A 24,129-nucleotide genomic window follows, 5' to 3' on the forward strand; every position below is an offset into this window, starting at 1 on the left:
GACGTGGAAATGTGGATATGAAGTTCCCTTCCCAATCATGTCAAATGTCTTTGGTTGACCAATGTCATTGTTAACGTTTATGAAACTATTTTATTTATAGATGCAAGCATAGAAGTGTGGTTATGATATCTCCTCCTCAATCACGTCAAGTGATTTTTACTTTAGTCTTTGGTTGACCAATGTCTTGTGAGTGAAATTTGATAGGTAAAAACTCTTTATAAAACCTATTGTATGTATGTATGTATGTATGTATGTATGTATGTATGTGTGTGTGTGTGTAGGTAGATATGTATGTATATAGGTATGTATGTATATGGATACATACATAAGGTGGCAAGTTGGCTGAATTATTTGCACACTGGTTGAAATGCTTAACAGCATTTTGTCTGAGTTCAAATTCTGCAGAGGTAGACTTTGCCTTTCATCCTTTTGGGGTTGATAAAATAAGTACCACTTGAACACTGAGGTCGATGTAATCGACTTCTCCGCCTTGTGCTAAAATTTGAAATCAATATTTAATAATCCAGACATGTTCTATATTCACAAAACTAAGTATTGTAGAGTCGAATCAAACTATTATTATGTGTGTGTGTGTGTGTGTGTGTGTGTGTGTGTGTTTACACATGACACTGAGTAAGAGTGACATTTCTTTACATCCTCAGTAAATGATATGCAACCACATGGTTTTAGGTTCAATCCCACTGTACAGTGCCTAGGAAAAGTGTCTTCTACTATAGCTTTGGCTGAACAATGCCTTGGAAGTGAATTTGGTAGAAAGAAACTGTGTGGAAGCCCATAATATATGTGTGTGTATATATGTTCCCTGCCCCTTCCCACTTGGCAACTGGTGCTGGTTTGTTTATGAACTTGTAACTAAGTGGATTGGGAAAAGAGACTGATAGAATAAGTGTCAAACTTAGGAAAAAAGTACTGGGGTTGATTTGTTTGACTAAACCTTTTGAAGAGGTGCCCCAGCATAGCCACAGTCCAATGACTGAAACAGTTAAAAGATAAAACATAGCTCAGTAGCTTCAATGTGAGAACGCAAGTTGAATAAAGAAGTACCTTTCTTGAACAAATAAATGGTGACAAGGAGGGCATCTGACCATAAAATAATGTATCAGTGAGTAATGCTGCATAGAATAGTGCAACCCATACTAACATACCACCACCACCACCACCACCAAAGAGAGAGAGAGAGATTTAGTAATCTAAAGTCTGAAAGAGATGAGCTTCTGTCAGAGGCCTGTGAAACTTTAGGCTGCATGGAGCTGAATCAAACTGTTTTAAATAATTATGTGTGAGGTGTATATATACATTATCTGTCTGTCTGTCTGTCTATATATATATGTATATACACACACACACACACACACACACACACACACACACACACACACACACACACACACACACACACACACACACAGCTTTAGTAAATCAATGTATAGGAGTGGGTGTTTTTGGCCATGTTGGCAAATAGTTATTGATGTAGAAATGAACAAGTTTCAGGGACAAATCTGAACCTTTGAGTTCAACAGAGATGACAGAATATAGATTAGAGGGAGCTCCATCTGCACACACTGTGATGGTGTGATCTGAACAGAAGTCATCAAGTCAAGATACAAAGTCAAGATACAAGAGATGGATTGGATCCATAATTAAGTAGTTTTTCCAGATGATTCATGTACGAGACACAGTCAAATGCTTTGCCTGATGTCAAATACAACAATGTTTTCAAATTTTTTAAGAGTGAGGGATCATTGGTGAAATGGCATAGCATAAACACATAAACCAACAAACTATTGCATTCTATAGATTTTCACTCAAAATAACTCTTTGAAGATGTAGTGTAGTTTATAGCAACTGATTAATTTAATGTTAGAAAATATGTTGCGTATAAGCGCTAGTTTCTAATTCCTAATCAATTAATAATAAAATTTCTAATTATATGTTTTCAGTCAGTCCTGCTTAAATGTGAAGTGCTTTTTTTCTTCTTTTTATTATAGACAGAAGGTTAACCATTTGGCATCTTCTCAATCAATTCTTGAGCAACCTGATAGATAGGCTGAGCCCAAAATAGTTGCATTTCAGCTTTCCATTTTTCTATATTTATGTAATGCATTTGCAAAATTATCTCTAGTTAGAACAAATATGTGTGTCCATGCACGTGTGTGTGTGTGAGAGAGAGAGAGAGGGAGAGAGAGAGAGGGATGGAGAGGGGGAGAGAGAGAGAGGGATAGAGAGGGGGAGGGGGAGGGAGAGAGAGAGAGAGGGATGGAGAGGGAGAGAGAGAGAGAGGGAGGGATGGAGAGGGAGAGAGAGAGAGAGAGAGAGTGTATATTTGTGAGATAAATATTCACTTGAACTAGCTGATTGGTTTTGTTACTGCAATGATGTAATCAACAGTAGAGGTAGATTTAATGAAAGCATGGTAATCATAGAAAAAAGAGGATGAAGAAAGTTTAGGGACCTGTTTCCTCTGCTGGTAACAAAGAGTTTCTCTCTTAGAGTGAAGCTGCTTACTGCTGCATGTGCTTACTTGGGGTCATTCCAGGTTAGTGGTCCAAGAGATGTTGTCATGATTAAAGTTGACCAGGACCTCCAGTGCTCTCCATTGCTGACAGTTCTGTGTCAGCCCCTCTGCATCCTCCAAGGTCAGATCAAGCCTCTGGGAATCTTCAATAATTGTGTCCAGCCATCTGGTGTGGGGCCTGCCATGAGACCTCTTCCAGCCTGCACCTACTGAGCTGAATGAGAGTAAAGGCCTGGTAGGACGATCCTCCTGGGTCTGTCCATGTCGTAGTGAGGGGGTTTGTATGTTCCATAGACCCGAGGGAGCATTACTGTCTGGAGCTTTGCTCCTGGCAGGGCCACCCTTGGCGGGCCTATCTCCTGGGGAGGTTCCAGACTAATGGTAACCCATGGTGCATTGGCTCATCACCCAGACAGCAACCCCATCATCTGACTATTCTGTGGAGGACCAACAACCTGCTCAGGAGAACCTTCAACCTGTTATGACACTGACCAGGAGAAACCAAACTGTCCAACATCAGAACAGACCCCTGCATGCCCTCGGCTAATGAGAAATCAACTTCAGCTTAGAGTGAAGAGTGGGTAGAATAATGCTTGTGTATGTAGTATAATGTAAAGGATAGAGAGACATGGGACTTTGGATGCAGAGGATTTGTGAAGACTAAAAAGAAATGAAGTGAGCATACTCTGCTGGGTGTGTAATGTTAGCGAGTATGATTGACAAAACATAAAGGAAGTGACAGGAACTATGTACAAAAGATAGCAAATGCAGTGTACAAGAGAGAAGGCTGTGTTGGTACAAACATATGATACATTTGGAGAATGACAGCTGTATAAAGAAGTGCTAATCAGTCAAAATAGCTAGACTTTGTGGAAGAGGAAGGCCTAGGAAGACTTGGGATAAAATTGTGATGACTGACCTCAAGATACTGCAACTCAGGAAAAAGATGACAAAGGATTGCAATGATTGTGAAAGCTGGTTCTATAGGTAATCTGCATACCTGGACTCATATGGAGAAAATACACTGCAGTAGCAGATATAGAGACTGGGTCATATATCTACTTTTAAGTGTCTCACTCATTAACTTCCTACACAGTATCCATCTGCTTATCTTCTCCCTACCTACTTGGCACCCTCTCATCTTTATCACTCTATCCTATTCATTATGCCACATCACATAAGGGATAGTAGTGAATGTGTCTTTATTCAGTCAACCTCATGCCACTATTCATATCACTAATCCTCTCTCTCTCTCTCTTTTCTATCCTGATGTCTATGTAACAAGAGATTATATTAGTTCCAATATACCACCCCCATCACTACACTTCTGTATTGCTAGCTGTTGATCCTCTTCCTCTCCAGGTCTCCTCTCCATTATTGACATCCCTCACTCTTTTACCATCATCCAGCCTGTCTCTATGACCCTCATTCATTTGCTCCCTCTCACATTTGTACCAGCATCCATTATCATTTTGCACTTCTAGCCATCACTCTTTTCCCAGGTTACTCATTAATATCTTTTGCTCCATTATGAGTGACCATCTCTATAATTATTCACCATTCTCTTTAAAAACTAGGAAGCATATAACTGCCTCACTGCTTTTCCCGCATTAGTTCATTGCCATTACTGTTTCTCTTCCATTATTCCTCCTTGAACTGTCTCTGCCATTAATCCACATATCTCTACAATCCTGCGTATAGGTTGGGTTTGTAGGTGAAAATGGGCTCAAAAGGGTTTAGAGTGTCTGTGAGTTGATCAAGGATGAGAGTATATTGTGATACTAATTGTTACAGACACTATAATTTGTGGACATTGAAGTTGTCAAGGAAGATTTCTTCAGATTGAGGTGATGTGAAATTATTTGATGCAATATGAAAGATAATGGAAGGATTAACATTGTGGTAGAAACAGAAGATACTCTTACCCATGGGGTCAGGTTCCTGCTTTATTTGGAAGCAGACTGTCTCTAGTTTGTCACTTGTATCATCTGAAAAATCTTAGCACTACATTATGGAAGTTATGATAGGATTCAGTGCATCAAAATATCAATTTATCCCTAGACTTGTTTGAAAGGACTCTACTAAAACCCTCCAGGGTCAACAAGTGATGTTAAAGTGGGCAGCCTATTAACTCCCACTGCCAAAAGAAATTGTGGTTATTGTTACTGTTGTTTAATCTCGTGTTACTTCCATCCAATCAAATCTTTGGTCAATGACATTCCAGCTGCGAACATCTAGTGTTTTCTTTTTCAAAGTATAGTGTACTCTTGACTACATCATCTAATATGACGTATTCTAAGTCATTGAACTGCAGTTTGAGGGAGACTCGTCAGCTATTTCTAACAGGCTGAATGGCTCATGGTGTTTTATCGTTGCCTTGAATGTACTTGCTGTTTTATAATTGCACCAGCACTGGAGTGGTTGTCTTACCAGTCTGAAAGCCCTTCTGCTCTGTACTGATTCTTTTGTGGTTCAGACAGGGCCATTAGACAAGTTGCTTTTACTGAGACAGTTCTTTGATATTTGGTTCCTACAGAAAGATGGGTAATCATAGATACAAAGCTGGATGGCATGATAAAAAGGAAACAATGGATTTAGTTAAAGAAATAAATAGTTTTGATTGACCATTGAGAATGTCAGAGTGAAATGTAGCAAAGGAAGATAATTTTGTGAGTACGTATGAGAGAGGGCAGCAGTTACAATGGTAGTGTTCTTCAAGATACTTTTAAAGCAGTAACAGAGAAAGGAAGAGTGATGATAATGATGATGAGGACAATGAGGAGGATGGTGGTGGTGAAAATTCACTAAGAAATGTCTAACAAGTATGATATGAAAGCGAATGAGAAGTGATATGAACATCAATAAAATACGATAATGGACAATGTCCATAGTAAATTTACGTTGTATTTTTCAATGTAGTCAGATGATACTAATGAAATATGTTGGCCAGATTTGATACTAATTGATAACAAAATGAATACATGCCAGTTAATTGATTTTGCCATTCTCTGTTATTATAGAACTAGCTTGAAAGGAAAAGAGCAGATCGATAAGCACAAGAATCTAAATCTAAGAAGCCAGAGAAATTATGGTATATTCAGGTGTTTACAATGCCCAATGAGATTGATGCACCAAAAATTGTACCAAAAATAAAACTAGTTAAAGATTTACAAAGAATTAACCTTAAGCTCTGAATCCATCACCAACAGAAGGTGGTGTATTAGTAGAATCATTAGAGTAGCAGACAAAATGCCTTCTCTTGTTTGTTCTGGTTCTTTACATACTGAGTTCAAATCCTACCTTTGCCTTTCATCATTCCAGGGTCAATAAATAAAGTACCAGTGAAGCACAGGGGTTGATAATATGACTTGTATTCTTGTAACAAATTAATGATCTTGTTTTTTTATAAGAAATAATTAACGTTTCAAGAAAGTGAAAGTTTGTTGCAGCTGTTTAACCCAGGACAGCACTCCAAACCACCATTGCTACATTATCAGGAAGGAGGCCAATCTTGGTCAAAATAGACAGCATCATGGCCATAGCTTGACTTACTTGTCTTTGAATGGAAAATTCGATCTTTTGTTATTCCAGGAACAGAATTTACTAAATAGTGTAATCTTAGAGTGAAACTATACTCCCAAATAATATACTTTTCACAGAGTTTCCAAAGTCCTTTTTTCTCACAGTAGTTACTTACTAACAGAGGTTAGCAAAGTTTTATTGTTTGCGGAAGGCTTTTAGCTTACCATTGCTTAAAGCATTTTTCATGCAGCCTTTCTTTTACTTATTTCAGTCATTTGACTGTGGCCATGCTGGAGCACCACCTTGAAGGGTTTTCTAGTTGGACAAATTAACTCCGGAACTTCTATTTTTTAAGCCTGGTACTTATTCTATTGGTCTCTTTTGCTGAACTGCTAAGTTACAGGGAAATAAACACACCAACACTGGTTGTCAAGTGGGGAAAACACAGATACCAATAACACTCCACCTATGACCAACCTGTCATATTTTCCAATGTATTTAGGACTATAGTACCAAATGTATTCTTCTATACTTAAGATGGAATGATAAAATTTGGCTACTATTTCTTACAGATTGAGCAAAAACATACCGACTCTCACATTAGTTTGAATTAGGGTTAGGGTAGTGTTCAATCAATTCTAGTTTCAGACTCAAAAGCTTTTTCAGGGTTTTTTAAACAAGGTGTTATGACACCCTAGAGTGTCATAGATTGAGATTGCCAGCAAGTTCTTTTCAGGAGGTTATATTTTTTCACCCTGATACATCTTCTCCACCATCATCTCTCTCTCCTCTCTTTTTTCCATCTGAAGTTACCATCTGTCTCCTCTGCTGCAAGACACCTGTTTCTGTCCCTTACTTTAACCTCTCAAGATCTGGCAAAAAGTCACCTCACTTAACACCACTCCCCTTCTCAGTTGCGAGGTCTTTTGTCTTACAAGTTACTTAGTGACCTCTCACTGGTGCCACATAAAAAGCACCCAGTTATATTCTGTAAAGTGGTTGGCATTTGGAAGGGCATCCAGCCATAGAAACCAAACCATGCTAAAACAGACAGTAGAGCTTGGCACCAGTCCTCTGGCTCATCAGCTGCTTTCCAACCATTCAACCCATGCCAGCATGGAAAATGGACATTAAATAGTAATGATGTTGAAGATGGGTGTTGTGTACCTTTAGTATAGGGAGATAGGGTGACAAAGTCATAGAAATGTTGGGAATTATTGGACTATTTCATTATGAAAAAAGGTGGGGCAGGTAACAAGTGTAAAGATAGGCTATAGCAGTCCACTGGATGTATCCTTCTTCATGTCTCAAGGCTTTTCATCATCATCATTATCGTTGTTTAACGTCCGTTTTCCATGCTAGCATGGGTTGGACGATTTGATTGAGGACTGGTGAAACCAGATGGCTACACCAGGATCCAATCTGATTTGGCAGAGTTTCTACAGCTGGATGCCCTTCCTAACGCCAACCACTCTGAGATTGTAGTGGGTGCTTTTACGCGCCACCGGCATGAAGGCCAGTCAGGCGGTACTGGCAATGGCAACACTCAAAATGGTGTATTTTACATGCCACCTGCACAGGAGCCAGTTCAGCGGCACTAGCAACGATCTCGCTCAAATGTCTTTACACATGCCATCTGGCACAAGTGCCAGGAAGGCGATGCTTTTAGTTGTACTATTAACTCTTTAATACTGCGACATTAATTTGACTGACCAGGTACTCTGTTAAGTCTTAATACTAATTTTTGCCTGCTGAATGGACTGGGGTAATGTATATAGTAAAGTGCCTTGCTCAAGAGCACAACAAACTTCTTGGACCAGGAATCAAACCCATGACTTTACACTGAGAACCCAGTTGATAAACCACCAAGTCATGTACTTTCATATAACCGTTTCTCATAATTTTTACTCCAAATTCAGCAGAATTATTAATGTTTGTATTACTATAAACATAAATTTACCCAAATGTGTTTATTAAGGTGGAGCAAACAGTTTGATTTATTAAATTTTGTATTAATAAAATTTAATTTAATGCTATATAATTTGGTATTAATAGAAGTGAATTTAATGCTATTTGATTTTGTAGTAAGGAAATTTAATTTAATGCTATTTAATTTTGCGTTAATATAATTTAGCTTGGGTTGTCAAGTATCTTGAATTTTTTTTTTCTAAATTTCCAATCCACAGATCTCAGTTGTTACCTTAGGAAGTTCTATGAATGTTCAGTTAATTTCTAACTTTGAAAATCTTCAGTTCCTGGAACACATATTAATTGTGTTAGTATAAGTGATAAGAGAGAGAGAGAGAATGAAAAAGAAAAGCATTAGTCATGTCATCATTTACAAGCATCAATTCTGAGAGAGGGAGAGAGACAATGAGTGTCTTCTGAGCTCTCTAGAGATATTTAACTGTCAGTAAGTTATCATTTCTGATATCTTAGACACCAATTGGTCTCTTGGAGCACTGAGTGAGTCAGAGATGTAATGAAGAAGAAAAAGAAGAAAGAAGAATCAACCCCAAGTTTTGACTGGTACTTGATTTATTTTTAATTAACTGGTTGGGGTGGTGGGGACACTGTGTCCATCACCCTTTTTAGGGTCTCTGAGACTGGTGGGTGAGAAGGAGGAAGGTATCACCACACCAGAAACCTGATCCAAATACGTTCAACATAATGGACTCAGCTAATTGCACCATGGTATTAATTTGAACTCAGAATGCAAGGAGATGAAACAAATAGTGCAAGGAAACGGTCAGTTCACTACTCTAGACAGGTAGTTTGATTGGCGATAATGGGTTGAAAGGTAAGATTGACCTTGATAGGAATTTAACTCAGAATGCAAAATACTGGAATAAATAACATTTCTGCCAATTTGCCAATCCCCAAAAGAACGAAAGAAAACATTGACTTCAGCAGGATTTGAACTTGGAGCACAGAGGGCTGGAACAAATACAGCAGCAGAGTCTTTCTGATGCTGTAATGACCAGTTATGTACTGGAAACCAACTGAATTGACTATACCAAATTTAACTCACACCTTTGTAGTTGTAGCTTTGTGCTAACATGAGAAATCATCACTTTATTGGCGCATCTGTTCATCTTAACCATAAGAAGTCTTTTAATGGGGCAATTAATTCAGCAGCTTTAAAGGTAGGGTTTAGAAACAAGAAAATAAAATCTCCAGCCACCAGCTTACATGCATACACACAAGAAAAGAAGAAAGGTTTCAACACTATGAAGTATGAAGGATCAGATCAGGATAAAAGAAATTTAAGAGGAAACACAAGGAAAACACTTAAGAAAATATGTAAGAAAAAAAATAAAAACATAAAAAGTATATAAATAAATGTCAGTAATTTACATCACTTAAAAATGATTTTAATAGAATTAAAATAGATGGAATGAAATGAAATAGTTTAAAAAATCGCCTGTTCATTTTCCCTAATTCACTTAAAGGAAAAAAACAAGAATAAATTTACAATAAATAATAAAGAAAATAACTTTCCACACACACACACATATATATATAAGGAAAAGAAATTATAAAAATAGAGAGCTGTAAAATTATTCTGTATTAAAATATGGAAAATGAAAGAAAAAAATTGAAACTGGGGCAGGGAGACTGAAGTATCTGGAATGAACAGTATAAAAGTAACAGAGAATTATAGAAAGAAATTTTGCACGCACGCACACACACACACACACACACACACACACACACACACATACACATTTGACATACAACCTTGCATGTAGACATGCGTACATACACATTCAAATCTCACTTTTTATTTCTACATCATATATGTACAATACATTCACACATACATACTGATTTTAAATTATGATACAAAGCCAGCAACCTTAGTGCTCCGCTGGAACTTATTTTATCGACCCCAAAAGGATGAAAAATGAAGCTGACCTCAGTGGAATTTGAACTCAGAATGTAAAACCAAACAAAATGCTGCTAAGTATTTTGCCCTGTGTGGTAACAAATCTATCAGCTTATACATTGTATACATATAGTCATCATTTCACTTTAATATTTTTCCATGCTTGCAGAGGTTAGATATATCTTCTCTAGCACAAAATTGCACCATTTGTTGCAGTCCACTTATCTCTTTTGGGATGTTCAGCTTCTTGTGAGGACTCTCCATATCTTTCTCAGTTTCTCATCCATACCTTTCTACTTCAATTGCAATGCTTTTCTTTATTCAACTATTATTCTTCATACACATCACAACTCCATATCAATGCAGTCTTCCTTATAATTTTTTTCTTCTCTCATTTGTGCTTTGTCATTTCTGTATTACACTAACATTACACATCCAGTGGAGTGTGTTTGTTTCATTTCTTCCCAGTCTTCACACATCCTCCGTATCCAATGCCTTTGTTGCTCTACCATGCAACATTGCACTTCATCATACAATCTGCTACTCAACAGAGAGGGAATTCTTTTGTTGTTAGTAATAGTAACTTCTCCTTGGAAATTTTCTACTCCATTCTTGCTTTGGCTATGATGCTTTTATAACACTCATCTCCACAGTCAATTAGGGCATTTAGGTAACAGAAGCTACCCAATATTCTCAACAAGTTTTCCAAACATTTGAAAACAAAACTCATTTCAAGGAGGCTCTAACTGCTAACTACTTCAGTGTAGCTGTTACATTTGAAGTTTTCTCTGATTACCTGTTTACATTGGGTACACCATATAGAATTCCTACTTATCCCTTTTCTGCATCTTGAACATTGCTGCTTATCAAATTGCTGTAGAGATGGGTTTTTGATTTGCCAATCAAAATTTTTTGATTTTTGCTAATCAAATTTTTTTGTTTTGCTAATCAAAATTTTTTTGTTTACTTTAGTAAACTTCACAAAAAGCCTAATTCACGTATTTGCTTCGTTGTCAGAAATTTCTTATCTAGTCATTAAAAGTTTTAGATATGAGAAATAAGTTATCAGCATATAAGAGTTCTCATGAACAACTGGTATTAAATTCCCCCGTTATGGTCAGGGGCTGAGAAGTGAGCCTTGATGGACACCTACCTGCATGTTAAATTTTTTGCTGAACTCATTGCTAACTCTCACTGTGCTAATGGCATCTCTGTATGTGGCTTATATAGATCTCAAGTTATTCAGTTACGCCCAGTTTTCTTAGTGGTCACCAGATATGAATATGATACCATCACAAAAGCTTTCTCCAGGTTGACAAATGCTACGTATAGTGGCTTACTCTTAAGACCTGAAGATTTAAACTGAGAAGAGGGTATCTGTGACACCCCATCTTGGTACAAACTTAAACTGTACCTCTTAACCTAGCAAATCAGTTGTACTATCACTCTTTTGGCTTCTTTTATAACTTCCCTATCAGTCTGATACCTCTATAGTTACTTCTTCCTCGAGTTCCTTTAATGCAATGCCAGTAACCAGGTATGAACATCCTGGTTCAACCTGATTGAGTATGCTTGCAACCAGTATGTGTCCTACATGGTTGGATATTGACTGCAACTTAATTATCTGATGGTCAAGCTGGTTTCCATTTTTGTTTTTTTCCAATTGTGCTTTCAACTTTACAGCTGTAAACTTCAATAGATGCTCCTTCTGCTGGGTCTACATAGGACAATCTTACCATCTCCCACACATTCTCCTCATTTAACAACCTCTCATTGTAGCTTCTCCATGTTTTTTACTTTTTGGCATCAGAGAGGGATTCTGTGCTGTAATCATTCTACTTTCACTTTCCTCTAACAATGTTTTGATTCATGCCAAGGAACTTCTTTGCAATCTTCTGATTCTTTCACCACATCTTTCATTTCAGCTTCTCTGTGCTAAATTTTTCTTTTAGCTACTTGATCATTATTCCTGGCTCCCACTTTCTTCTAATCTTTCTACACCCCTCTCTTATCTTTTATGGCTCAATCTACTGTAGAATTCTATCACTATGTTAACCTTTTATTTTGCTACTATCTTAATCCACCCATAGATTTGATGTGTCTTGCTACAGATAGAAACTTCCAGTTATCCTCTTGGTTATAAGTATCCATTTCCTCACTTTCTCATTATATGTGTTGACTAGTACTTATCTGAATATCTACATCTGGTTGAGGGATCTTTCAGCTTCCATATAATCCTTTTCCAGATGTTTTTGTGCTCCCAAATCCATCACACTCTAACCTGTACATCACTGACCAGTAGTCTATTTATCAATAAAGGATTTAGTCTTCACAACTTTTTACTTATTGTCACCAGTCTTAATATTGAGATAGCTGTCATTCTTTATTGAGGTACTCTATGAAGTTTTCTTACTGATTGCCTCTGTAAAATGATTGTTCACTTGTTGGTCCTGATTGAGATGTATATGTCGACCTTGGTGAGATTTGAACTCAGAACATTTAAGAATGCTGCAAAGAATTTTTATGATGCTCTAACAATTCTATCAACTTGCCATCTTGATATATAGTAATTTTTATATTATCATGGCACAGAGAAGGAACTCTTGATTAATTGATCCCAATACTTCATGCAACAGCATGCTATCCTTTACATCACTTTAATCCACTAATATCACTGGACAAAAGATTTTGCTACTGAGGTAAAAGCATGTGTCTTAGATTAAACTGAGGATTCTGATTCCAAATCTGCACTCAGAATTGTTCTAGCACATCAGAATTTTGAGTTATGTGCAAGATTATAACTATACTTTCTGCTAGATATAGGCCATATTATAAAATTTGCTAAAATGAAAGCGGTCTTAATTCAAAATTAAAGAAATAACAGCAATAAAATAAATGATGAGAAAAATCATTATTTAGTTTAGCAATAGATAGCACTGATGTATTGTGTGCAAGCAGCAGAAACGTCAGTTTGTTCTTGGTAGCTCTCAGTGCCGTATGCACTGCTGTCATGTGTGATATGTGTATCTCTCACTCTTTACCTTGAACTTAACTATTCCTGATACTAATATAGTATTAATATATAATTATGTGCGTAACTCAAAAAATCCTGACGTGCTACAGCAATTCTGAATTCAGATTTGGTATTAGCGTACATGATTTAGTTTAGTACAGTACCATTTGTCTGGGTAGCAGACGATAAATTTTTTTGTTGCCCAGTGCATTCTTTCTACAAGCCTGCAATTTTGGGGGAGGGAGCTAGTCGATTTTATTGATCCCATTACTTGACTGGTACCTATTTTATCAACACTAGAAGGATGAAAAGCAATGTTAACCCCAGAATATAAATCCACTAATATAAACAATCTCTAACAATTGTACAGTCCAAGTTTGTAAGCAATATGTTGCAGTTGATTCAACACCAGTACACCAGTGGTTATCTACTGTCATAGTAAGCCACTGTCTTCAATATATTAATGTCTAACATGGGCCCAAAGCTTTACATTTTGGGAAAGGTTATAATTGATTAAATTGACCTTTTACATGACTAATACATATTTTATCAAACCCTTAAGGGATGATTATTCCAGAATTTGAACAGAGAATTGAAAGGGATAGGATGAAGTGGTGCAATGTGTTTTTATTCCATCATATTCTGCTCATTTTGTCCCAATTCTATTTTACTACCTACATGTCAGACATAAAAATCTTTTGCTACAGAAAACAAATAATTGTAGTGTAGCAAATTATCACACAAAGAATGAAACAAAATACATATAGAAACTAAAGCATACCTATTTAGCTCCTTCAACTTTCTAAGTTCAATTCCCAGTCAGATGGAATTAATCGTTTATCTTTCTGTCAAATGATAAAATAATAGCTATCAAATACAGAGGTGGAGCCAACCAACAATAACACTTTCTTCCCTGCATTATTGCCACCCTGGCACTGCAGTAAAAAAAAAAAAAAATCAATATTTTGGGTTATGTCCCCAACTATTAACTGTCTATTTTATTTCTTTTACACTGCTAATACTCACAATAAAATTATAAACATTACTTGGTCTCATCAACCTTTAATTTCTTCTTGCTTTTATTGTCCTCTATAAATTATAAGCCTTTTGTGTAAAAAAAAACTAAATTGTTTTCTGACAGACAAAGACTGTTGAATTGTTATGTAATTATTGTTGTATATAACATTGATATATCACTTAGACAAAAATGGTTTACTTAAAGAGAAAGATGTTGAAGCTTTTCTCCTTTGAAACATTTCTATTATGACATAAATGGCATAATAATGCACACTTTTTCTTATTCTTTTTATACAGCAGCTGACCTTGTTTGTTTATATTACATATCTTCAAAGATTCAGCAAATTAGAGTTATATAGATTGCTTTTTTGCATTAAATCACAGATAACATTGAGATATTTCACTGAGTTAATTACAATCTGTGAACACAATTAGGATATTCTATAATTTAAAACATCAAAATCTTAACTAGAATGGTATATTTTAGGATTTTCTTAGCATATAACCACAAGCACACATATGCTCACAAATACATTTGGATACAAGTGTGTATGTGTAGGTATATATATATGTATACATGTTTGTTTATGTGTGTGTATGTATATATATATGTGTGTGTATATGTGTGTGTGTGTGTGTGTATATGTTTGTGTATGGCTATATTTTTATGACTGTGTGTGGCCATGTTTTTACGACTGTGTGGCTATACTTTTATGAGTGTGTGTGGCTATATTTTCATGTGTGTGCCGTTATATTTTTATGTGCACGTGTGGCTATATTTTATGTGTGTGTGTGTGTGTGTGGCTATATTTTTATCTGTGTATGTATGTGGTTATATTTCTATGTGTGTGTGTATGGCTATATTTTTGTATGTGTGTGGAGCTATATTTTTACGTGTGTGTGTGTGTGGGGGGGGGGGGAATAAAGATTGTACAATCCTCAGCATTCAAGGCCCTGCCAGTTCAGTTGTCCTTATCCTTCAAAGCCCTGTCAGTTCAGTAGTCCTTATCATTCAAAACCCTGTCAGTTCAGTAGTCCTTATCATTCAAAACCCTGTCAGTTCAGTAGTTCTCAGCATTCAAAGCCCTGTCAGTTCAGTAATGAGAAAAAGCTACAGCATATTGTTTCCATATTTGGCAGCAATTTCCCTAATCAGGGGATCTTGATCCATATTTCAGGCAATTGTTGTTCTGGCACATTTTGTGTGGAGTTAAGATTAATGGGAAATTTCATGCAGTTTCATGCCAAATCATGGTTATAAGTTGGGAGGCACAAGAAATACAATGCAAAGGCATTAGAAGACTTGTGAAGATAATCTTCGTTAGCTGGTGGCCATACTGCTCTGACTTTGTGTAAAACAATCTTTCTTATCAAACACTAACAGAGGTACCTGGCATTGCTCAGAATTAAAATGGCATAGTTTGTATAGATATTAAAGTTATGTTGAAACATGTGGTACGGGAAAGTGCAGCATTGACAACAAAACATTTGTAGAGTAAATGATGGACTAATTCGACTAAGTGACATGTCATATGTCCATTTGGAGGCCCTAATCTGCCATGGAAAATTGGGGGTGGGGTGTATATGATTTTTGAATGCAACGAAAAGCTGTCAGTGGATATACTCTCCTTTGCAACAGTTGGCACTGCCTCTAACACAACCCATTGTATGGTTGACAGTCGAATGAATGTAAGTGTAACAGAGACATTGTATGTAAATGGGTTCATTCTGGAAAAGGACTGCAATGGGAGATGGCATTGGGGAAGTGAACTGTGGAAATGTTAGACAACAATGGGCTGACATTGGATTGCTGGTGTGGCTGTAGAATAAGAAACATAAACTGAGCCTATGCAGTCACATGAGAATAAGTAGTAATGAATTACTTGAGAAAATAAGGCATAATGGCTTATCACATGGTTGGTGGGAGTAATTGGAGAATGTTTTGATATTGAAGTTCATGCAGGAAACTGCTTTGTTGGTGCAGCCTTTAGGTTTGTTGGTATTATGCTGAAATGGGATCCATCTTCACCATCTACAAAGAGCAGTGGATACTGGAGCGCATCATAAGATGTAGTAATTCCTACAAAACCTCTCAATAAACAATGTTCTTTGTTTTCCTTTGTGGAACAAATGCAAATAGATTTCGTTTGCTTCCCACTCTCGAGCAGCCAACATTTAATTGTTCAAGTGAGAAGCATGACTCTCCTAAGTGAAGTTCTATCACAGACAGTGTTTGACCCTGGGGATTATTGATAGACATTGCAAAGCTGATACAAATAGGAAATTGCACTCTTCTGAAGAAAAAAGTAATTTCTGCTCCCAATGGAATGGGAGGAATTCCGGGTATGAAAACAACCTCACCTTTTCCACATCCAGAGAGAATGGTGGCCTCAATAACATGTGGCGTCATCTTCTTTACCACCAGGTGTGTCCCGTTGCAGAATGTTGGTGGATTCAAATTCCTCAATTACATTACTGGAGTTCCCACTTCAAGTACCAATCTGTGGGGAGGTAGTCCTGGAAGCTTCAATGAATTGAGAAATTCTGTTGGATAATTTATCAACTCTTCATGGATCTGGGATTGTATCAACTGACTTATAGATGCGAGAACTTCCAGGAAGGTACTACAGAGGCTGCTCATTAATTTTATTTTCAGTGCTGTTTTTTGGAACCAGTATTGCTCTTTCACACAGCCAATTGAGATTGTGATAATTTCTTGACTAATGGATGTAAGGGAGACAATTTCTGAAAGTTACTTCGCAATCTGCTCTCATCAGTGTTACTCATTATGTGAAAAATTTCAAGAGTCTAAAACCTGGTAATGACACAGTGCTTCTTTGACACTCAGAGAGCCCCAAGGGTCTTCGTTATCCATAATCTCTATTAAATACTTTTCAAATATGATAATGATTATTTCACCAAATTAATTTTTTTTATTGATTGTGAGCTATGAGCAACAGACCGATGCTAACACAATTGTTATTTTTCTCCATTTACTACAGTGATGTAACCATAATTCGTGTACTTGAGACAATTCATGCAGAAGGACGGGCATTTTAATTACAACAATTGACATACCTACACAAGTGTGTCCCTACCCATCGATTTTGTTTCCTCATAACTTTTAGAAAAATAGATATTTTTTAATGAAATTTTCCATAAATATCTTTTATGTAGACTACAATTATATTGGAATTTGATGTGAAAAAATTTTCACAGAAAGGAGTTTCGGATAATTCACGCGAATTGACTTCGTTTCCTCATAACATTCAGGAAAAAAAACAAAAAACGGATAGTTTTAAATCAAATTTCCTGCAAACACCTTTCAGATGGTGTAGATTACGATTATATCGGAATTTAATGTAGAAAAAAAATTGGGGAATGTGCACACATACATATTGACACCATCTGAAAGGTATTAGTAGAAAATTTAATTTAAAAATACCCATTTTTTTTGCATGTGAATTATCTGAAACTAGTCTACCCTCTTCGAAAGATATTTGTAGAAAATATCTTTAGAATATATTATTTTACTAAAAGTTAGGGTTATATATATATATATATATATATATATATATATATATATATATATATATATATATATATACACATATATTTATATAGCCAGGTGACTTTCAAACCAAAGATTCGAGATAATATCCAAAATCCTTGACTTGCTTTTGTTCTCGGGTTTTACCCTGTCAGTAGGTGACTAATTATACAGGCATGGAAAAGCAGTTAAATTGGGGACTTTTGAGATGGGAGTAAGGTGACCGTCTTACATAACTGCGAACGTGGTATGTTGCTAAGCTGTGTGAGAGTTTAGAATACTTGTAGCATTTCTTAATTATAACTCATTAGTGCTTTTGCCCATACGGTTTCTCAAGAACAGTAGGCTTGTAAGTTGGAGACGCAAAAAGAGGATGAAAGCGACACGCTTTGAGAAGCTGAATAAATTTATTTCACAAGTCTTTCCTTTACTCATTCATTTACCAATTATTTTATATCTTCTATTTTTCGCTACCAATGGTTGAAATGAACGAAACCACATAAAATAACATTTCATTGAATCTGACCTTAACATTAAAGAAACACCAACGAACACCCTTAAACCATTTGACACCAACACCCCACCACACACAACACCCCGTACACAAACCAAAATCTATACTCTCAAACTTAAAATCTCAAACCTGAAGAGAGATACGATAAAGGAAATAAGTATTCTATTCAGAATTTCCAAGTGTCTGTTGTAATAGATATATGGGAGAAACTATACTTCAACTCTATATTTTTATTTAAATCTTCGATTGAAGTCTGCAGACAAATTTGTTTCGATGTTGGTCGGTTTTATATAACTTTGGAGTCTTTTTAAACACTCTCCTGTAACATGTTGGTTTCGAGTCATAACAGTATCAAGTACCCAGCTGTGTTACATAACTATGAATTACTTAATCAGACTCTTTCAGAACAGCAAACCTAGCAGTTCCAACTAAAATCTAAAATAACCTTTTATTTGAAACGTATTACGATACTACATTTCTTGACAAATATTACTCGACGTCATATATTGCTAAATAAAACATTCTCCAATTCTTAATGATTTGATAAATTACCACATATGTCGATGTATGAGGCGACCAGGTGTTTAAGTTATCCATAACTTCACATTACAGGTGTACTTTTTCAGTTATGCTTACTGTATAAAACTTAGTTGTCAATATTTCACTATAGTAGATTATAAATAATACGTTGCTTTTGGTTCAACAAATGGAGGTTTTTCACAAGATTAACATACATGTTTTTAGCACGTTTTAAAATACATACATTGAACCAAAACTTGTTAAACTTGAGTTACATAAAGATAATGTACTTACGATGAGGGCGATATTCCAGCAACCACAGGGATGTAAGAAAGTAGCACCGAGTGGCGTACCAAGAGAATGATGGGAAGGGCGGTCCGCTCCGGGCGACACAATTTATTTGTATTAATAAATCATTAATAAAGATGCAGTATAAATATCATAGACTTTAATAATGTATAGTAGCTATTAAAATTTCCTTAAAATTCAAATTTATCATCAGTAAACTTATATTGTGCGTTAATATTGAGTAATATACAGTATAATATTGTTAATACAGTAATATTGTGTTGTGGAGGCGCAATGGCCCATTGGTCAGGGCAGCGGACTTGCGGTCATAGGATCGCGGTTTCGATTCCCAGACCTGGAATTTCTATATTTAGTTATAAAGGTATACATAGAGACGAACACTTACATTCTTACAAATGGTTTGGTTGCAATGAAATCGGATAAAAGGACGAAATAAAATTATATGCAATAAAAAATTTATAAAATAATATTCTGGGTTATTTTTATGGTTAACCCACTGGTCTTTTCTCCTTTGTTTTTTCCTTCTTTTCGCCTTGACCGGCTATGCTAGCACGGCCCCAATTCATCCTCGGCTTCCTTACTACAGACATCCATCTTTTTCCGAACGTACTTTGTGACAGGCACCTTTTCTCCAGACGGATCTTTCTCAACAGGTGGAAGTTGAAATAACTTACCAACCCGTGTCCGGAGATGAAGTGACCTGTCCCAATCCCTTTCGATCGTGTCGCCCATACCGTTTCTTTCAGTATGGCTACTACACAGAAAAAGGATGCCTTCTTTTCCTTGTTGAAGGAAGAAGGCAATACGATCTTAATCATGGACTCAGTCGAGAGCCGTACTCTTTCCGCATCCGACATCAGTTGTTCGACATAAGTTATCAACTTCCTCAACTCCTCACAGAGTACGAAGGCGTGCACGACAGTTTCACTGACGCGCCCGCACCTCGGGCATATGAGGGAGGTGTCAAAACCGTGTCTAGATAACCTCTCTCGAACCGGTAAGGCCGATTGGTAGCACAACCAAGCCAAAGATTTCTGGAAGTTATCCAGATACCTCGACCCGAATGTCCTTCCGAACAGGTTGGTCAGTTGCTCCTCATCAAAGCCCAGAGTCTCCCCCAGGATATCGTCGGACTTATGCTCTACCAACCCTCTATAAAAATCCGCAGTGGAAACCTCGCTGCTCGTATTGCTCGCCCGAGAGAACAGAGTGAGTGCTTGTCTGCACTCCCTCTGCCATTCTCCCATCCTAGGTCTCCGCTTGATCCATGTATCTAAGTCCCTGAAGGACTTCAATTGGGGAAAGAGTTGCTTGGCATGCGGTGACCACACCTGCTCACCATCCAGGTAGCATTAGGGTCTCAGCGGGCTGAGGAAACGAGATGGTGTAGTCGAGTAGATGCAGTGAAAGTTGTACATACAAAATTCACAGTTGATGGAAGATGCAGAAAATCTGGTGCAGGTTTAATTCTTCAGGCGATGCTGTCATTTTCTTTCTTGTAATTTCTTGGCCTTTGGAGAGATATACTTCCTGAAATTAATGACACTCAGAAGTACCTCCAAATGAAAGGTCTGGAGTTGCAACAATGTGCCATTAAACTATCAGCTTTGAAAACTTTTATATTTGTAAGCAGAGACAAAACAATAGATGATGCGTTGCCCTATTCAACCGAAATTTGCTCTGATATGGGGAATCAGCACAGAGCGTCGAATTCACAAAAAGAAAAGAATGAGCTAAGAAGAAAGTATCGATGCCGCTCTCGGCTACAATGCTGAGGTAAGAAGAGAAATGTTGTCAGTGATAGATAGACTAGCTGAAGAAATAACCTCTGGATTCGAAAGGCTTCACGATACTGTAAAGAAATACACCTTTCTTACACCGTCCAATTTGTCAGATAAAGAGTGTAATTGTGATGCAGATGCTTTTGATGAGAATATTAAGAGAGAAAACTTTCTGGTTGAAAGGGCAAGACTGCAAAATTATTTGGCGGCTGCTGACGCTGAAGACATGGAAGGGCCTTTGCAAGTTCTTCAGTTTATTTAGAAATATAATCTTATTGATTCATTGCCAAATATTGTAATACTTTTGAGAGTCTTCCTAACTAGTGCCATTAGTGTTGCTAGCTGCGAACGGTCCTTTACTAAATTAAAGCTCATCAAGAATTACCTCAGGTCAACGATAAGTAAAACAAGGTTGATTGATTTGGCAATACTATCCATAGAGCGCGACCTTGCGGATAAAATAAAAAATTGATGAAGTCAGTCAAGATTTCGCGAAGAGGAAGGGACACAAAATCAATTTGTAAATCGTTTATTTTTGTAATTCACTCATCTTCTGTTCCTTAACATATTTTTCCTATTATTTTTTGTGTATAAACAAAAGGAAATTTGAGGGAAATAAATAGTTGCTACAGTTTGACATCTTATTTTGCACACATATATACCTGTATTATTCAGGTTTTGGCGTTTTGAAGTGTTATTAGAACTTTTAAGGGGCGGCCAAATAAACATCCACCCCAGGCGGAACCATAACATGTTAAGGTTCAGGTTTTATATTTAGTGCTTAATACAACCTCTGGTTTTGAGGGGTTTTTTTAAAGCTAAAATCTCGTTCTATACATTAAACATTAAAAAATGTTTTCAGTCAGAAGGTAAGGAGAGTGTCTATGATCCATTATAGGGCTTTGGTGACTGGTGGGACGCATTGGGAAGGTGTGCTCAAACCGAAGATCTGACCTGAATGCTTGCAACAGAATGGACCCCTCTAATGTCACTCAAGAGTCAGGCAGTGTTCTTAAACCGGGTGACGTATTAAGTCTATCATCCATGTTAGTCGCAGTGGGATTTGAACTCAGAACATAGAGCCAAAATAAATACTGAAATACTGAAAAGCATCTCTTCAGACGTTTTAATATTCTTGCCAGTGACTCCACTATTTATTAACTCCAAAAGGGTGAAAAGCAAAGTTGTTCATGGTGAACTCAGAATGCAAGGTACTGAAATGAATAACGCAAGGCATTTTTTCCGTCACTGTTAAAACTGCCAGTTTGCTGACATGCTGTTTAAAATCTCACAGGTGTTGACTTTAACATTTATTCCCCAATTATTGATAAAAGAAATGCATTTTGTTAGTGTTTTTTCGGATTCCACTATAATCTATACACACACTCGTGTACACCAAGGAAGTGTCTGAGAATCGAGAACAGTGTCCTGATGTTTATAAGAGAGATAGTTTTGCCATTATGTGAATAGGTAGTGTGTATGGAGGATATTACTTAGCGTGAAGGAGATTTGTTGACACGGCAATTATCTTGAAGTTTGTGGAGTCTTGAAATGTCCGATTTCATTGATTTCATTTATAAAATCTAAAATAAGTAGTAATTCATGACTTAAACATTGCCAAATCATAACGTTGGAAAATTCTTGAATTAATCTAGGTATATGCAGAGTTTCGTGTTGGTATGCAACACAGCAATTCTGAAATTATCTTTATACACTGTTACTTTATCTGAACACTCCAGTGGTTGAGATGATGTGATGTTACAAATGACATCAATTAAATAGACTATTTCATTATTTGGTGGGGTGGGCAAAATTTTTGCTGTTTTTCATAGACTATTTCATTATTTGGTGGGGTGGGCAAAATTTTTGCTGTTTTTCATCAGTTTTAACCAACAGCATAAAACATTCAAAATAATCCGTGTTTCAAATCCTGTAAATCTGCTAGTGCATTACAGAGGATTTATACAGCCATTTATATGATTTTCTCCAAAGTTAAGTTTTCTGATAAGGAGAAAGTTGAGTAACAAAGCATTTATAGTGGTTTGGCATTATTGATCGACATTCTGGATGAATTTACATCATTATCAAGAAAGACAATTGAGTTTCATGAAGTCAGTGAAAATCATTGAACGTGTTATTAATTATTCTACACATTAAAAAAAAAAAAAAAGGAGTTTTGGCGTTCTTAACAATTGAATTAATAACTAACCCAAAATGATACTCAGAAATGCATAGAATTTGGTGAAAAGGAAGGTTTAAATCACTGACACGAATGCATAATTGATTAAGCTAAGGCAATATTATTAAGTAAAGAAACAAATTAAGTTTAAAAGGAAATAATTTAATTTTTGAATTTAGGTGAATGTGTAGGATGTAAGTCAGGATGTGGGTGAATGTGTAGTATTTGTGTTAGGATTTAGGATTTGTGTGAAGACTTAGAACGTAAGCTTTGATAAGAATTTAAGAATTGGGTTAGGGTTAAGTTAAAGTGGTGGTGGTTGTAAAAATGTTAAATTATTATTGGATCTCGCGTTATGGAACATTGAAGTGAGAATGAGTCCCTTGAAAACTTGGAGAAAAACTCCTAATAAAATTCTAAATTTTGAAATTTGAAATTGGTTAAAGTGTTTTTGTATCTATCCAGTCGGACGACTTACCTGAACCACTGCAACTTTTCCATACCAAATATCCCGATCTTCCATAGCGATTTTCATATCCTCAGATTGATGTCCAATGTCTTCCACGAGTTGGTCAATATATATCCTTCTTGGTCTGCTGATATCTGTATGTTTATGCGTAGGTTTCCAGTGAAGGAGATCGTTGGATATTTCATCCTTGCCTTTCCAGCAATCTCCTACATAACCTGTTCTTTTTTTTCTTTGACTACCGAGGTAATGGTAGAAAGACTTCATTACAATCGTTGCTTTTTAGGGTGTTGCTGTCAAGAAAGAAGTTACAGAACAATCTATTGGCCTTGAACCCCACCCCCCAAGATATGGAAGACTGAAGAGTTCGATGACATCCTCCTCCAGGGTTGCAATTCTATAACATGCAAACGATTATACGATCAGCAACTAAACTGTCGCCATCAGGTCAAACCGGTGAAAAGGATTGACAGAAACTCGACAATGCATAAAACCCCCCCCCCAACAACATCTATCTTTACATAAATATATACGCTACAAGTTTGACAGGAGGTTCGTGTGTAATTGAAGGTAGGTTCCCCTCTACATTGAGAGGTCACAACTCCGGTATTATGGACATGTGATTCGAATGGCCCTGGAAAGAATCGCAAGAAGGATTCTTCAAACTGTATGAACTGTGTTTAAGGCAGATACGCACAGCGTGTATCACTCCGCTATAGACACTGTTTGTAAACATGTCAAATAAAGTAAACACCTAGAAACATAACAATGCCTTCAGTGAGTTGTTTATTATCTCACAAAGAACAAAAGAATACATAACACGTATAATAAATG

The 24,129-nt window shown here is 36.6% G+C and overlaps 1 long non-coding RNA gene across 2 annotated transcripts in view; it reads right to left on the reverse strand.

Annotated features, from left to right (window-relative positions):
* The window catches only part of LOC149137655 (uncharacterized), a 46,079-nt gene extending 27,123 nt beyond the window's left edge, over positions 1–18,956 (reverse strand). The window contains exons 1-2 of one of the 2 annotated variants that reach the window (XR_016242598.1): positions 18,855–18,956; positions 13,742–13,805 (exon numbers count right to left, since the gene is read on the reverse strand). This is a non-coding gene — a long non-coding RNA (uncharacterized LOC149137655). The remainder of the gene's footprint in view (positions 1–13,741; positions 13,806–18,854) is intronic. The other variant, XR_016242596.1, reaches the window with a different exon arrangement.
* Positions 18,957–24,129: the final 5,173 nt, after the last annotated feature.

This window comes from Octopus bimaculoides, chromosome 1 (genome assembly GCF_046866305.1).
Source record: "Octopus bimaculoides isolate indiv1 chromosome 1, ASM4686630v1, whole genome shotgun sequence".
Classification (NCBI taxonomy): domain Eukaryota; kingdom Metazoa; phylum Mollusca; class Cephalopoda; order Octopoda; family Octopodidae; genus Octopus; species Octopus bimaculoides.